This window comes from Eptatretus burgeri, chromosome 12 (genome assembly GCF_056783735.1).
Source record: "Eptatretus burgeri isolate ZD-2024b chromosome 12, Ebu_testis_v1, whole genome shotgun sequence".
NCBI classification, from domain to species: Eukaryota; Metazoa; Chordata; class Myxini; order Myxiniformes; family Myxinidae; genus Eptatretus; species Eptatretus burgeri.
The window spans coordinates 51899897-51906313 of NC_140972.1; the positions used below are offsets into that span (position 1 = coordinate 51899897).

At 38.6% G+C, this 6417-nt stretch overlaps 1 long non-coding RNA gene across 1 annotated transcript in view; it reads left to right on the forward strand.

Moving 5' to 3' along the window:
* Positions 1-6170, forward strand: part of LOC147015618 (uncharacterized) — a 139418-nt gene extending 133248 nt beyond the window's left edge. Inside the window, exons 3-5 of the long non-coding RNA XR_015050384.1 lie at positions 256-297; positions 433-596; positions 5856-6170. This is a non-coding gene — a long non-coding RNA (uncharacterized LOC147015618). The remainder of the gene's footprint in view (positions 1-255; positions 298-432; positions 597-5855) is intronic.
* Positions 6171-6417: the final 247 nt, after the last annotated feature.

Genomic DNA, 6417 nt, shown 5'->3' on the forward strand with positions numbered 1-6417 from the left:
TAAATTCTTATTCTATTTTGAACTCTTATGAAACTTATTTTTAACTCTTATTGTCCTTTGAAAAAAATTTTTTTTTCATGATATACAACACTAGCAATATCCCTGTGGGAGATCCTTCAGTTTTCAATGAATCAACTCCTTGTGGGGCAATGAAAGTTAACCCTCAAAATGCGCATTTATATGATTTTACTTGCTTTGGAGCTCTTTGGTTCTCTGGTGAAATCTGATCCGACTAAACTGCCATTTGTTTTGCAGTACCACCGAGGGACATTACATTATGAATTGCACCATCTTTAGGTCAGCAAATTCAGCCAACCGTCCTGTCTACATCCTTTACATTTATGATCTTTGCACAATATTCACAAGCTTATGCCTTTGGACCAATTGTGAGTTACCCTTGTGAGATTGACTTCTGTCCTTACTTCATTACAGAATCTTCCCTACAGTTGCAGCAGGCCCATGAGGCTTGATGAATGGAACAGCTACTTCTGCATTGAAAAGCACAAAGTTCTGATGATGGAATTAATTTTGTTAATGATATCTCACATTCAAGGAAGAGATTGCATTTCTTTACAAGATATCCAGCTGCAGTTCAGGTATTTAAGCCTTTATAAAATTTATAAAGGCCTTTTATAAAAGTCTGTACAGCTTTATAGGACTTTAATACTGCCCTTAATAGAGATTTTGTAAAACTTTTATTTAAGCTTTGTAGAGCTTTTATAAATCATGGATGATGCCTTTATCAAATTTTTATAAAACCCTAATAATATTTTTGTAGAGCAAAACTTTTATAAAGTTTCAAGAAAACTCTTTTGGGACTTAACAAACCTTTTGTAGAACTTTCAAAAAACCTTTTTTTATTTTAAAGGACTGTTTTTTACTTTTATAAACTTTTATTATAAACAAAAGTTTTATAAAACGCCTCGAACGGGGCTTTTATAAAACTTCTATGGGGCTTTTATAAAACTTTTATAAGACTTATAAGGCTTTTTATAAAACTTTAATGAGGATTTTTTGAAAGTTTTACAAACATTACACATAACTTATAATACCTTAACTTTAAAAAGGTATTTATAAAACTTTTATAGTGCTTGAATAAAACTTTAATAAAATTATTATATGGCCTTTATTGTGCTTTTATTGCAGTTTTATAAGTGTTTTGTAAGACTATTATAAAACCTTCATAAAACTCTTATGCGTTTGATAAAATAAAAAAAATAAAAATACTGCCCTCTTCTAGCTTATAAAATGTGGTTTTAAAAAAGCCTTGGTTTAGAATTCCATTCATATCTTTGAAAACCAGAGCTCTTCCATAAACTGCAAACGATCAAGGAACACGCTTACAGAAAAGAGCCTTTTGTCGGAATAATAAAACCTCTAGTGACAAGCTTCTGTTTGGCCCCGAGTACAACTGTAAATGGAGAGGCTGTATTTCGGTGACATTTTTCATTCTGTATTAAATTACACTTACACTGAAATCAAAACATTAATAAAAACGTCCACAGCCTCTGAAGTCGGAAAGCGCATTTCATTGAGCTTGACGGCGACCCATTGGCGTGCTTCATTCGGCTCGACCATTCCACCAATGTGGAGCCCATCCCATCATGCCACCTCATGCCATGGAGTTTCTATATGTCCAAAAGGAGGCAGTATGGACCGGCCAATGCAGACGGGCTAGAGAGGAGAAGAGAAGAGGAAGAGGAGGAGTAGGGGGGGTGAGGATGGGGGAATTGCGTGGGAGGGATGTGGAGGAGGTTGTTGGGGGGAGAGGCCAGCCACATGAGCAGACAGAGGCGCCCCTGCCAAAGGCGCACACGTCTGGAGAATGTCACAAGACAGAGAGCGGTACACTGGTCATGCAGCTTCCGAAACCCCGCCGAGGGTGTTCAGCTTCTTCCTGAAAGAAATGGAATTCACTATATAAAGAGGAAAAACTCTCATTCATGATGAGAATCCTGAGTGAGGAATGCTCGAGAATTTATATATATATATATATATATATATATATATATATATATATATATATATATATATATACAGAGAGAGAGAGAGAGAGAGAGAGAGAGAGAGAGAGAGAGAGAGAGAGAGAGAGAGAGAGAGAGAGAGAGAGAGAGAGAGAGAGAGAGAGAGAGAGAGAGAGAGAGAGAGAGAGAGAGAGAGAGAGAGAGAGAGAGAGAGAGAGAGAGAGATAGATAGATAGATAGATAGATAGATAGATAGATAGATAGATAGATAGATAGATAGATAGATAGAAAGAGAGAGAGAGAGAGAGAGAGAGAGAGAGACGGACAGGTCGAATTGGTGGAGGTGTTTGAGCGTGTGTGGCCAGGCGAACGCCCGAGTGCCGGGAGAGTGTAACGGCTGTTGTTTTTAGCTGTGGGAGATCGCTGTGGTGCCAACCTGGAGGAGAGGGAACAGCAGGGGTGTGATCGTAAATCGTCAGCGGGTGGAGATGCTTTCTTTGGTTCACTGACTACCCACATATACATGATGAAGCGGTTATAGAGTGGTGTGCGGGAGTTCACACTCGACCCAGGCTCCAGCATGGTGGAGATGTAAATGAAGCGTAAAGGACCTAAGTTGCCAAAGTGATTATGAGCTTGCCTGATTTATAAAATTCCAATATATACATATATATATATATATATATATATATATATATATATATATATATATATATATATATATATATATACATACATATGATGCACATTCAATATTTGAATAAAATATATTTGAATATATTTTCTGAGATATATATATTTTTCAACCCTCATTGAGGGTGGGGGGGGGGGGAGAGAGGAGTCTCCTTGTTCCAAAACCTGTAGAAATACTTGGCCAACACCAAAATGTGCAACACCGCTTTGAAATGTTTGGAAGCACCTGAAGAGAAGCACGTTATTTGACATTCACCATTAAGATACAATTGTTGAAAAAAAACCAAAAAGGGAGCAGAGCATATTTTTCCTGAAAGGGGGATGAATAATTTTGCATGACAACCTACTTAATTCCCCCAGCCCCTCCCCCTTTCCAGCATCAATGCGTGCTCCATCGGTGTTCAGCCGGTGGACCCGTCAGACCGCACTGGTTGTTGGTGGCTGATAAAGATGCCGTTGTGTCTTTCTCAAAGAGCAGGTGAATTATCGCCAGCACCCTAAACAAATCACAAATTCATATCACCATCAGGTGAACGTGGTGCCTGAACAGTTGGTTCATGAAATACTTCTCCCAAAAACGTTCCCCAGCGTACCCCAAAAGAAGGTGGAAATAATTGGGGCCGTTAATCAAGGTGTAATAGTGGAAGGTATTTGTAAAAAAAACAAGAGGTCAGTATGATATTTCTATTAACAGCATACACACAAAGGAAGGTGTAAGTAAAAACTCATTATGAAGAACAACATTCAGAACGAATTTCGACAAAATAATAGACATTTTGACAGAGGAAAATTTTTGACATAGGAAAAAATACTTATTTATTTTAATGTAGGGAGAATGAAAACAAAATGATGACAAATATGAGTTCCTTTTTAAAGGAACTCAATAATAAAAATAATAACAATAATAATGATGATTATAATAATTATTAATCAATCTATATGTGGGAAACAGGAAGCCAGTATTATTATGGCCTTTTTATGGAATTATCGAGCAGTTTAAGTATAGAAATTTACAGTCACCTACCAAAGAATTAAAGAATGCAGTGAATTATGTGAAGAACATCTATCTCATGTCTGATATTCACCTTAGCATATGTTGTGATTCAATCATTACGCATCTCTGATTTCCCACAATGGGTCCGAACAATGCATCCACGATCCCTCCCACTGGTGTTTATTTTACAATCAAAATTTTTACCTGAGAGTGAAAGCATCACCAAGTATCACGCACCTCGGGGAACGATCACCTACAAGGTAAGGTAAGGCTCAGGTCAGGTGGTTGTTATATAGGCCGATTAATATGTGACAGCTATGGTGATGGGACTTTCAGGTATGAATGCTCCAAACAACGTATTTGTCTTTTGGTGGACCTGAAATTCTGCCCGATAGTGGATGATTTTCACCAGTATTTACCTTGTAGTTATTGATGCGAGATAATCTGTTGGACAGCTTCATCACTTTCAGGTATTTCCTTGAGGGCTGGTGACATCGATGCATGTGGAGACTCTCACGATTGCACTGCTTGTGAGGTCTACCCCTTGATTTTAACGATGTTGTGCAGTTAATTGTAGCTTCTTTGCAGAGACCCCTTGAATTAGTGATGTCAATTTCCTTGAAATGTTTTTAAAGGATCAATCGGAAAAGGTTTTGTGAATTTTATTGCCTTGGGTTTTCTTTGGTTGCTGACAATTTGGAAAGTTTGTACAATCCACCTTTTTGTTAATTCTCCAGTCAAGTGGAAAAGAGTTGACAATTATTCATACGAAATGTAAATCCGAATCATGGGATTTTGCTGAACCGTTACTGGACGTGGTATTGGGAATAGGCCTAGCCTAATTTCATCGCTCCGTTTAACCGGGGTATCAAATAATATTTCACCGATTGAAGTACGTACTCCCAATCAAGCACTCGACTTCCAGATCATTTGAGAGCTTTATATTGGTCATCTTGAGTATAAAGTAACACGTGCCAAACACTAGAAGTGTCTACGTACTATGGATCCCCACTGTTCTCCAGACAACAAACACAACTCATGCTCCTATCCCATTTGCAAAACTGAGTTGTTCGGGTTAGAGATCCCCCAATCGCCACCCCCACCTCCTCCCCATGACACTCCCGAATTTATTCATTATGTTTGCCAACTTTGGTGGCCCTACATTGTTTCGTTCTGGAGATGCAAGGGGATGTACAGACAGATAAACCAAAAAAATAAAGTATGATAATAAGGACAACTTAATTTGTGTTTGTATCAACTTTACCGAATGTGAAAATGGTCAGCAAACACGCCCCACATGGACCAAAAAAAGAACCAATCTGGTGAAGATAGATACCATAGTGTTAGGGAGTTTATGAAAAGGGGCTATGTATTAACCACTTAGTAAGTATAGAGGATGCTCCTACATGCCCATTTAGTTCCTTTCCCTTACCGTACTCCTCTCTCCTCCCAACTTTCTTTTCTTTCTCACCCATTCCTCCCACACTCCTCTGTACCTTCCTTTCTTTCTCCTATCACCCCCCTTCTCTTCCTTTACCACAATATTATTTCTCCAGCAAGGTGCATATGCAATAAATACATCGCTCGAAAGAGGGCTGAGGTTTTCATGTCAGGATGAAGGATGTGTTTTCCTGTGAAGATGGGCATTGAAAAGCTACTAGATCTATACTATGAGAGATGTTTGTCTGTCTTTCTGTTTGTGTCACCATTTTTCTGAGATTGCCAAATGGGTCTTCATCAAACTTTCAGAGGTTCATCAGTGAATGCTGGGGAGTATTTAGGTAAAGAATTTTTTTTTAAAGAATATTTTGAAAGAAAAGTTGGATTAAAAAAAAAGTTGCTCCAAAAAAAACCAAAACTTCTAATCCTTTGTAACTTTGTGAAAGGTAATATGAAATGATACCTGACCCCATTCCTTGGTAGGTAAAAGGAAGCGTTTTAGGCCACCACAAAAAAAAAAACAGAAAAAAAGTTGTTTCTTCAAAATGCCGACAGGATTAGAACTTCACTGGGCAATGTCGCTAGTTGGTCATAAATGACGTGTCACAAATGATACCTTATCGTCAAAGATTCTGAATATTAAAAATAGTGTTCATTTCCCACAATTCGGTGCACGTCTTTTCTGTCACATCTGTAATATCACCTGTGTATGGAGCGATCTGATACAAGAGTATATACTAATGATTATTATTATGGGCTTGTAGGCTGTTGGTGAGACGAAGTATGCGCCGGACGGGGTCGGGTCACCCCCCGTGGTTCGGCGCTCCAAAGAGAGGATCCAGCCCTTCCTGCCAGTGTTTGTGTATGTGTGTGGCCAGCAGCCGAGCCTGCTCCTTACAGATGTTGGAACAGCTTGGCAGTGTATGCAGCGTGGTTTGTATTCCTCACTTTACTGGTTGTGTGATGATGATGTGATGTGTGCCTCCCAAAGAAAAAACCTCACTGAGTGAGAGTGTGCACACTCAAGTATGTCAATTTGTAAGTACTTTTTGCTGAAGTGTACATGCAAGAACACACGAAAAGGGATTCGCTTGGTTCATATATGTATGTATGTATGTATGTATGTATGTATGTATGTATGTATGTATGTATGTATATATATATATATATATACATATATATACATATATATGAGCCTGGTATTGGCACAGTGGTTAGGGCAGTGGCTTGGGATCCAAAAGGTCCTGAGTTCAAGCCCCATTGAGCCACTGAATTAATACACCAGGGGGTTGACTCAGCCTGTCATCCTTCCGAGGTTGGCGAAAT